The sequence below is a fragment of the Oryctolagus cuniculus genome, chromosome 8 (assembly GCF_964237555.1).
Source record: "Oryctolagus cuniculus chromosome 8, mOryCun1.1, whole genome shotgun sequence".
Taxonomy (NCBI): domain Eukaryota; kingdom Metazoa; phylum Chordata; class Mammalia; order Lagomorpha; family Leporidae; genus Oryctolagus; species Oryctolagus cuniculus.
In genome coordinates, this window is record NC_091439.1 from 50,667,444 (window position 1) to 50,679,196 (window position 11,753).

An 11,753-nucleotide genomic window follows, 5' to 3' on the forward strand; every position below is an offset into this window, starting at 1 on the left:
AGCCAATGGAACCAAAACAAAAACAAAAACAAAATAAAACCTCCTATCATCTGTACTGTATTCTCTCCCAAGAAAATGCAGGTTTACTTTGAGCAAACAAATGCCATTCTGTGCCAGCATGGAGTCTTCTGAGTTATGAAAATCACAGTGGATTCTAGCACATTAAACTCAAGAGGACTGATCAACAAACACAGCAAAGCAAAATCCATAGAATTTAGACTTAACACAGATCTTTAGGAATACTTCATCAAATAATAATTGAAGAAAATGGAAACACAACTGGCTGTTCTTCCCACATGGAGACACAGTAGATTGCTAACTAGCAGGCAGTTGGGCTTGCTTCTAGAAGGAATTTCTATATGCATTCTAAGTCTCCATTAGCCGCAAAGCCACTGTGTGCATTCTGTGAATCTAGTCATGAAGTGGTCAGCAAAGAACTCCCCAGTAAAAGTTTGATATTTCTTCAAAAGATCAGATTGAGAGAACAGGGCCACTCTGCAAGTGGTTTTCTCTTGTTTTAAAATGTGATTCAAAGCACATGTAATTATACATAGAGGTCTAATTAAAGTAGAAGCACTTTTCTTGTCTCCCCCATACTAAATTCCCATGGTCACAATTAAGCAAACCTCTAGAGAGAATCACTAAAGGATTTCTCATGATAGTTCATATATTTAATTTGGGGTCATTTGATCTTTTGATTAGATTAGTTTATCCAAACATGCCTAGGAAGTTTCCCAATATTACCAATAAATATTTAACAAGCTCCATTTAGGTGAATAACATTGTTTGCTTTCAGGTTATTCAGTCAAATTTAATTTCATATTACCTTGTGCTGTTTAGTAGATACAAAAACTATTTTTTGTAAGCACTTGGTGCAGTGGTTAAGAAGTTACTTGGGACACCCACAACCCATGTCAGAGTGCGTGGATTCTAGACCAGCCCCAGCCCCCAACTCAAGTTTCCTGCACATACACACTCTCAGAGGTGGTGTTGATGGCCTAAGTACTTGGGTCCCTGACATTGATATGGGCGAATCTGAAATCAATTCCAGGCTCTTACTTTAGCTCTGGCATTTGGGGAGTGAACAAGCAGATGGAAATTAGTTCTCCTCAGCTTTACCTCTCTCTCTCTCTCTCTCTCACTCTCTCTCTAGTTCTATCTCTATCTTTATCTCTATCTATCTCTCTTGCTGTGTGTGTATGTGTGTTTGTCTGTCTGTACTTGTCTTTCACTATCTCTGTTTTTCAAATAAAATAAGTATTTGGTTCACAGTATATTGTAATATTTCCTAAAGCTCCTTTATTTTCCAAGGAAAAACTATTAGCATCCTATAGCACCGATGTTAGGATCATTCTTCAGAAAATGTGGGGTAAGTTACACTTATTGCAAGATTCTCCTCTGTATGATATTAAAGAAAACCACCAGTGATTTATTTCCATCTTTTTCCATGCTCTCATAATGCCCTCTGCTATTAATAGCGACGGAGCCTTTGAGACATCTCCTTCTGTATTTTAAAGACATGAAGAGTTGATTTCTCGGCTCATCATGTGTATGTTAGTTTTCTAGGGCTTCCATTACAAAATACCACAGTCTGGGAGCTTAAATAACAGAAATTTGTTCTCTCACAGTTCCGGAGGCTGGAAATCCTTGAAGAAGGTGTTGGCAGGGAGTTTCCTTTGAGGCTTATCTCTTGCATCTGTAGTCAGGCATCTTCTCTCTGTGTCCTCTCAAGGCCTTTACTGTATGTATGCATTTCTCTGATATCTCTTCACTTCCAAATTTCCTCTTCTGATGTGTATGCTATCAGATTGCATTAGAGCCCTCCACGTGATCTCATGCAATTGTAATTACCTCTTTAAAAACCCTATTTCCAAACACAGTAATACTCTGAGGTACTGGTTGTTAGGGCATCAATGTCTGAATATGGTAGGTTTGGGACCAGGGGACACCATCTGTGGCTAACTTGATCCTCCATCCTCATTATCACCTCATGGCTACTTTTAGATTTTCTTCTTATCACTAATTTTCAGAAATCTGCATAATGATCTTTTCTTTTTATCCTATCTTACTTGAGATTTATTGCACTTCTTGCATCTGTGGGTTAACTACCAGCTTTTCAGTATAAGACCCACACTGGAGTAGAGGTGAGAAAAAATTTGGAATGGATATCTAAGGACAATGCAGCTGTGTTGTTTCAGGCACCTCTCCACCCCCAAGCTCCTGACTCATTATCCAGCAGCTGAGAGATGAGCCCTTTCAGGGGGTGGCTGTCCTCAAGGCATGTGCAGGAGTCAGCAAGCAGTCCAATTCACCTGCCAGTGAGTGGAGGTGTTGTTGTAACTAGAGGAAATAGGATTTGTTTATGCTGTTTTATAGCCCCCTTAACCTTGCAGACAATAAGGAATGTAGAGCACCTATCAGAACACATTTGCTATGTATTTTGGCAATATAGAATCAGTGATGACTATGCAGGGGATTAATTCTTACCATAAAAGAAAAAATAAGTAGCAAGGGAAAAATACATCAGGTGGCTACCAGAGTCAAGACCACCTCGATACCTTTGTCTACTTTTCTGTTCTCAGTATTGGGTGCTTTTCTCCACCAAACAGTGGAACTGGGAAGTTAGAGAGGTTAGAAGAGAGAAGAGCAGGGTGAACAAAGAAAAAAACCATACCAAAGAATAAACGCTTGAATTCGTAAACTTAGATCCCTCTCAATCTAGTGTCATTTCTTAAAAATATAGAATGAGGGGCCAGCACTGTGACACAGTGTGTTGAACTGTTGCCTGTGGCACCAGTATCCCATGTGGGTGCTGGTTTGAGTCCCGGATGCTCCACTTCCAATACAGCTCCTTGCTTATGCACCTGGGAGAAGCAGCAGATGATGGTCCAAATGCTTGGGCCCCTGCAACGACATGGAGACCCAGATGAAGCTTCTGACTGCTGGCTTTGGTCTAACCCAGCACTTGATGTTTCAGCCATTTAGGGAGTGAACCAGAGGATGGAAGGACTCTCTTGCTGTCACTCTCTCTTTCTAAAAATAAAAATGTAAATAAATAAATAAAACTAATAAACTAAGTGAAAAAAAAGAATGAATGCACAAGAAGCTCAATGTCTAGATTATAGACAAAAAATTACATTGTGTTATACCCAAGTCATTAATAAGACATCGTTAGGTAACAGAGAAACCATCAATAGAACAGTCTCTTCTTTATATTCTTTGCAACACATTCTTGTTTATCCTGGAACCAGAAAAGACCATGATGATCTGCTTCTTTGAACCAATGTTTAATTCTCAAGATGAATCTATTTAAAGCAAATATGGCATTTATTGTAAAACTTTAAAGTTATTCTCCCTTATTTTTCAACTCACATCCTTTTGAAGATGAGTAATAGCGCAAGAATTTTGGAAACGTTTTTTTCATGACTCTGAGTCAAGACGTCTCTGTGGTTTTGATATATATTCATGTCTGTTGACATGTGCAGCTTAACTCAGATACTTCCTGATGACATTATATTTACTTTACTTATCTTGCCCTGATGCATGTGATATAAACATATAATAGAATTAATACTCTACAGTACTCCAAAAATGCAATTCTATCTAATGGTTTGGCTATGTGTGGTTTTGTAGAAATTCCAGTTTATTTTCTGCCTAAATTCTATTAACAAACATCTGCTTGAGAGCAAAACCACATTCCAACATTTCATGCTATGAAACTATTTTTTTCTGGTGATGCACAGTGCGTTATCTTGGGGAAATGTTTAACACACTGCTGTGGAGTAACCTTCCGCTAAGGTCAATCAGAAACAGAGCTGACCATCCTGATGCCCAGCCTCCAATTAGGGCAACGTTAAGTCCTCCTGTGATTGCACTGGATACCTGGTAGGATTCTTATTGTACTTGCATTCTCCACATTTTCCTACTCCGTAGCCAGACATTGCTGAAGTTTTTCACTGTCCATGCATGACCCAACTTTGACTTTATATGTTTTGGCTCTATTTCACTGAAACCAATTAAAGCAAGTATAGGTTGTTATGGAGGAGAATAATTTGCATACATTCTTTTTGTAGTTCCCTTAGGACCAATAAGTAACTAGAACTCTAGATAAAATATTTATTTTTATGATAGTATAAGGAAGTACCAGGCAGAAACTTGCCCCTGATATATTTTTTACCAGATTTACTAAGGTTTTCTTTGTACCATAAAACTCTCCAGCCTGAAGTATACAGTCAATGATGCTTTTGGTATATGTTATATTAAGGTACTTTAAAAAGTTTGTGGAAATTGGAGCAAATAGATGAGTTCATTTTGGTGCAATTTTTTTAAAGTGATGCATATGAGAGGTCCTCAAACAATTCATGGAAAATTGTGTACTACAAAAAGACAATGCATGGATTTCAAGTATGTGTGGGCACTGTTTTTCATTTTACTTTATCATGAACATTAGTTCTTAAAATCTACTTAAGTTACCAGCTGGTATTATTTTCTTTAGTTTGAAGGATTTCCTTTAGCATTTATTGTAATGCAGACCTGCCAGGCAAAATTTCTCTGTCTTTGTTTTTATGACACTTTTGTTTTCAGTAATTTAAATATGTCATTCTAACCACTTCTGACCTCTATTTTATTTTATTGTGGTATAGTATATCTTATAAATAAATCATCACTCTCTTGTTGCTTTGAAATTTTCTTTTTGTTTTTGGCTTTAAGCAGTTTGACCACAATGTATCTACATTTGAATCTCTTTGAGTGTATCCTCACTGAAGTTTGTTGAACTTCTTATATACATGGATGAATGTTTTCAGTCAAGTTTTCACCATTATCTTGTCATTTTTTTCTGCTTTCTCTTGTCTTTTCTCTGGACTCCAATTACATACACATATTTATTGGTTCACTTAATCGTGTCTCACAGATCTGAGATTGTGTTTTCTTTTACTTCACTCTTCTTTCACTTAGTCTTTGGATTGGGCCATTTTTGTTGTTCCATCTTCAAGTACACTCTCTCTTGTGTCAGTTCAAAGTAACTACATTACTGTGTTTTGCAGCCTCAGGACATTCTTTTAAATTTCTGGGTCCGGTGCTGTATCATAGTATACTAAGCCTCTGCCTATGGTCCTGGCACCCCATATTGGCCCTGGTTAGAGTCCCAGCTGCTCCTCTTCCAATCCAGCTCTCTGCTTATGGTCTGAGAAGGTAGTAGAAGATGGCCCCTGCACCCATATGGAAAACCCGGAAGAAACTCCTGGTTTCTGGCTTTGGACGGGCTCAGCTCTAGCCATTGGGACCATTTAGGGAGTGAACCAATGGATGTAAGATTTCTTTCTCTCTCTCTCTTCCTTTCTTTGTCTATAACTATGCCTCTCAAATAAATAAAATATTTTAGAAGATAAATTTCTATTTTAATCTCTATTTAATCAATAATTGTTATTATGCTTACATTTGATGTTTTAAAACAGTTCAATTTACTTTTTGAACACACTTATTAACACTGTTTTTACATCTTTGATAAATATAGTACTTGGCCCCTTCAATTTTTATTTGGCTGCATTCTCTCTACATGAATAACACTTCTGGTTTTTTTTCAAGTGTTGCATTTTTTTGTTAAAATTGCATATTTAAACACTAAAAGAAAGTCTTAATTGTTACAGAATTCTAAGAGAACTGATAGAATTTCTGCTTTTTGGTGTACATATCCTGAATAGTCTCCTTGAATTTGTAAAGGACCTACCTGTGTACATGATGTTTGTCACTACTGTGGTTAGTTCATATTATATACTAAGAGAGAAAAGATTTTTACAAATGGCATAGTTCTTAACCAGTTGACTTTGAATTAGTAAAAAAGTTTTTAAATATTTATTTATTTATTTATTTTAAAAGGAAAGAAAGTGAGAAGATCTCCCTTCTACTCGCTCTCCAAATGCTCACAACAGCCAAGGAATGAGCAAGAAGCTGGAATAAAGAGGAAGATGTGACACAGACCCAGGCATTTTGATATGTAGTTGCCGTCACCCTAAGTACTCTAAATATCCACCTATGGAAAAGATCTTCAAGGATTTGAAATAGCAGTCTCTCTTCTGCCAACACTCACGTGAGCTTAGAAGACCTTAATTTCAGATGAGAGTGACACCCCATCTGAAATCTAAACTCTAGCCTTCTGATATTCTCAATAGAGGACCCAGTTAAACTGTGCCAGGCCCTTGACCCATAGAAACTGAAGGAATAGATGCACATTGTTTTAAGTCACTAAGCAACAGTAATTTGTGAGGAAGTAAAGAAAATTAATACCCTTTTCCCCAAGGATTGCTGTTGCTTATGTGTTTGTTGGATTTTTATTCAGTGCCTTCCAGATTAATTTTATAAGGTAGAGTCTATCTTACAAACAATGTCCATTTTGGTTTCATATTGAATTAAAGGGAATAATATTAAACCCAGGGTAATGAAGTAAATCCCCTTGCTTTAGAGATGAGGTAAGCATCAATTCCATAGTGATAAAGTGTTTAGGTGTGCACATGGCCACACAGAAAATAGTTTGTTCCTCAGTATCCTTGTAGCCATGTGACTAAAATTTGTGTAAAGAATGAAAGCAGAAGATAATAGTCAAAGTTTTTAGAAATCTTCTGATGCTGTTATTCAGTTTTATTTTTTATCTCTTAGCTTTATTTGTAAGCCTAGTTTCCTAGAATATTGTACCATCATAAACATTTCTTAGTAGTCACCTAATAATTCGTCAGATATTATGCTTGACCACCTTGAGCTCATCTGTGTCTTCTGCTTTCGTGTAATAGATCCATGCTAGAGAATATACTTGAAATGAAGGTAGTTTACAAGTCCTCCCAAGCTTCTACTTTCTGCCAGATCGTGTCATCACTCCTCTGCACACTAAATGTCACTGACAAAGTGTTGAATCCAAATTCTCATACATTGCTGGTGAGCTGTAAAACGATTCAACCATCTTGAAAAGTTTCACAACGTCATAAAAAGTGACACCTATACCTACAACTATACCTACAGCCATTGATACAGCCATTTCACTCCTAGATATTTACCCAAGAGAAGTTAAAGCATGTATACATAAAAAGACTCGTACACGAACATTCAAATAGCTTTTTTGTAATACTCTCAAAGTGGAAACAATCCAAATGTCTATCAACACATGAAAGGACATAACACTACAAATAAGAAAAAAAGAGTGTGTTAGACATGGCAATAACTATACAGAAGAAAAGAAGCCAATAAAGAAAAATCATACTTGGCCATTTATGTAAAATTCTAGGAAATACAAAGTAACACATGGTGATAGAAAATATATCAGTGATTCCTTCATGACTGGGTAGAGATTGGCAGAAGGGAAGGATTAAAAAGGGGCCGAGGGGCAAGAGGAATGTTTTGGAGGTGATAGATGTGCTTAAAATCTTCATCGCAGTGGCAGTTTCATAGGTCTGCATCAGGCCTGGGATGAAAATGAGGTGAACAAGGTGCAAAATTTAAGTGGGTGGAGGTAAGGAGGCAAGCACTCAACCAAGAAAACTGCATTTCATGCAACTTTTAAAAGATTGATCAATTTAATTGAAAGGTAGAGTGACACACATACACATGCAGAGAGAGAGAAAAAAATAAAAGAGGCATCTTCCATCTGCTAGTTTATTATCCAAACAGCTGCAATAACCAGAGCTGGGCCAGGTCAAAGCCAGCAGCCAAGGATCCCTTCTGGGCCTCTCATGTAGGTGGCTGGAGCCCGAGTACTCAAGTCATCATCTGCTGCCTCCCAAGATCCATTAACAAGAAACTGGATGAGAAGCAGGAGTCCTGAGACCTTGAACCAGTACTCCAGTATGGGATGTGGGCATCCCAAGTGGTAGCTTAACCTGAATCACCAAAACTCCTGCCCCTCAAGCAAAATTATTTTTAAATTTAAATTGTTTTTCAAAGCACAATGAGCAACAAAAATTTTAAAAAGGACAAGATATCACTTCATACTTGCAGGACCCTGTTTATTCACTCCAAGCTGTGGTTTTGTAACCAGGTGCCAGATGATATAAATATTTCAGGAGTTGGTTCTTGCCATAATTAAATGTAAGATGGAACATTTTGCAGTGTGCAGCTTTACTTTCACTAATCCTAGCCAAGTGATGTTTTACGGGCCACTCTTGGAAAATATTCTGTTATGCATGTTATGCTTCAAGACTAAATTCCTATCCCTCTCCTTTGCCCATGCTCTAAGAATGTTTTAATCCTTATCTTGACCTCTCTTACAGGCAGCCATGGCAGAGCAACCCACTCTGAAAGGGTTAATCCGTCCATCCGTAGGCCTCACCCAGGACTGGGCATCATTCTTGTGACAAGTTCTGTTTCTGGCTGATGAGTCTTGGTCTTTATCACAGCTACTCTGAAGACTTGCTGTGCCTCTGGCATTTTTTTTTTCCCCCAAAATAGACTTCGCTTTGTTTGTAGCCTCAATAAAAACCCCAGATTCTTCTCACCAAGCAGGATGAAAGTTTTGGAGACCCCAAGGTCTGCTGTTGTCCTCATCTATGGATGGCTTACACAGTCTCTTTCCTTTACCCTCAAGTCTTGTCGTCATTATTTTGATTGACCCCCTGGGACAGGGACTGAACTTTTGGTAGCAGTTTCTGTAAAACTTTATTTATAAAAATAGGTGATGGACCACAAGTCATAGTTTGTTAATTTGATTTTGCTTATATTGATAACTTTTTTTGCTGCTCCCTTAAACAATACATACAAAATGAATGTCTCACTCACCTTACTCATTGTAGTTGTATTAGTTGGGATTAAGTTTACTGTGAGGCCAGTGCCACGGCTCAATAGGCTAATCCTCCGCCTGCGGTGCCAGCACACCAGGTTCTAGTCCCGGTTACTCCTCTTCCAGTCCAGCTCTCTGCTGTGGCCTGGGAGTGCAGTGGAGGATGGCCCAAGTGCTTGGGCCCTGACCCCGTGTGGGAGACCAGGAGGAAGCACCTGGCTCCTGGCTTTGGATCAGCATGGTGTGCCTGCCACAGCAGCCATTGAGGGGTGAACCAATGGAAAAAGAAGACCTTTCTCTCTGGCTCACTCTCTCTCTCTCTCTCACTGTCCACTCTGCCTGTCTTAAAAAAAAAAAAAAAGTTTACTGTGAGTGATAAGAAACACAGAAACACAGCAAGGATTTAAGTGAGGTAAAGTTAACTTCTGTTTTGTGTAAACCAGGGCCACAGAGATGCTGCACTGGACAGGTCTGGCGCTTCTGTTCCACAAATTTCCCAGCGATGCAGATAACTGTAGAATTCCTGGGCTACAACTTTATTATTATTATTGAGGAAGGGCATAAATGGGTACCCTCTAGTCTCTAGACAACAAAATAGGGAAACATTAAAAAGGGGTTAATGGAACCATTTTGGTTGTCACTTTGGAAAGGTTTCTGGAAGCTGCCACATATACTTCTGTTTCCTTTCTTTCCACTGGTTTTAGTCATACCAACAATGTTGTTGCAGGGAGACTAGGGAATGCCTTTAGTCAGTGCGACCATAAAAGTACCCATGGACACTTTATCATTATAGAATTTATATTTACCTTATCTCTAAAATAAGATTTAATTAATTAAATAAGATTTAATTAATTAAGCTAATGGTTTCCCCAGGCCTAACATTATGCATTTTAATTTAATTAGAAAAACCATAGAAATAATTTTGATGAAAAGAAGAGTAAATAGTCCTAGATTTATACCTGACTGAAAATGGATTTTATGCTTTGAGCTCAACAATGCACAGAAAAGCATATTTCAGACAGAAGTAGTTATATTGAGTGATTAAACTGTTTGTTTTGAGATCTATATCCATATATTCTGAAGTAGATTTAAATTCTGAGATGGCTGCTTTAATGACATTGTCCCTTATCTTTAAAAACATGTTTGACTTTTCCATGAATTAAATCATACATTTATAACCTTTCTCTGTTTAATATGACATTTTAATATCTTTTCAGAAGACATATTGAAAATAATTTGTTCAGATATTATACTGTTAAGCAACAATCAGCATCCTTCATGAACACAGAAGCAAAAATCCTCTACAAAATACCAGTAAATGGAATTTCACAGCATATTAAAACCATCAGCATGGTCAATTGTGATTTACCCTCGTGATGCAAGGATGGTTCACCATATACAAACCTGTAAATACTATACATTGCCTAGGAGAATGAAGGCTAAAAACCTTGTGATCATCTCATGATATTCAGAAAAATATTTGGCAAATTCAATATCTTTTTGTGATAGAAACTGTCGACCAATTAGGTATGGAAAGCATGTATCTCATAAATTACAGGCCCAGGGTCAATGGCAGACTTGCTAGGGAGTAAAGTTAAAGAATTTCCCTGAGCTGAGGAAAAAAAAAAGCAAGACTGCCCAGGCTTACTACTTCCTTTCAAAATAGAACTGGGAGCCCTCACCAGAGAAATTAATCAAGAAAAATAAATAAAAGGCATACAAATAGTAAAGGAAATAGAAATTATTAGTTTGTCAACAACTTGAACTTATCATACATAAAAATTCTGACAACTCCACAAAAAACTACCAGAAGTGACAAATGCATACAGTACATGTGTAAGAATGCAACTGTGCTCCTATCTTTTAACATATATAAAATCAACTCAACTCAGAATGGATTAAACTTTGAATACAGAGCCGGTGCTGTGGCATAGTGAGTTAAACCTCTGCCTGCAGCAGCAACATTCCATATGGATGCTAGTCTAGTCCCAGCAGCTTCTCTTTCGATCCAGCTCTCTGCTATGGCCTTGGAAAGCCGTGGAAGATGGCCCAAGTGCTTGGGCTCCTGAACCCATGTGTTACACCCGGACGAAGTGCTTCAGACCAGCCCAGCTCTTGCTGTTGTGGCCGTTTGAGGAGTAAACCAGTGTCGCTCCCCCTCTTCATGGAGGAACGACACAGGACCCTGCGCTGTTCTTTTGTTTGCTCGGCCCTCCCCAGGTTTGCTGCTGGTCCTTCCCGGGTTGGTTGCCGTCCCTCCACCTCCGTGGAGGGGCGGGCCCCCCTGCCACTTTCCCCACTTCCGCCGGGGAGCGGCACACCGCTGGCCGGCTCTCTCGGCCTTTAGATGTTCCCCTTAGATGTTCCTGGTGCATGTTGTCTCTCTCCGCCTTTATAGTCCTCTTCCACCAATCCCAACTCTGCTACCCACACGCCGAGTACGCTGCTCTCCTCCAATCAGGAGTAGGTCCTGCTGTTTATTGGTTGAACTGGAGGCAGCTGGGTAGAAGCTGTTTCCTCCTCTCCCAGCGCCATATTGTGGGAGAGCAGATGCATAGAATAAGTCTTGATTCCAGTAACTTAGTCTAGTCCGAGTTGCTCCCCACAAACCAGCAGATAGAAGACCTTTCTCTCTGTCTCTTCTTCTCTCTCTCTGTAATGCTACCTCTCAAATAAATAAATAAAATCTTTCCAAAAAAATGAATATAAAATACCAAACTGAAAAATGCTCTAAGAAAACATAATGAGAAAACTACACAATGACAGTCTGTTCAGTGACTTCAAAAAATCAGGCAACAAAAGCAAAAATAGACAACTGGGTTTACATCAGACTCAAAACTTCTGCACAGTAAAGGAAACAATTAACAGAGTGAAGAAATAGCCTACAGATTGGAAGAAAATATTTGCAAACCATATACATGAGAAGGCAATAATGTCTAAAATTGATACACAATTCCTCCAACTCAAAAGCAAAATAAAATCCAGTTAATCA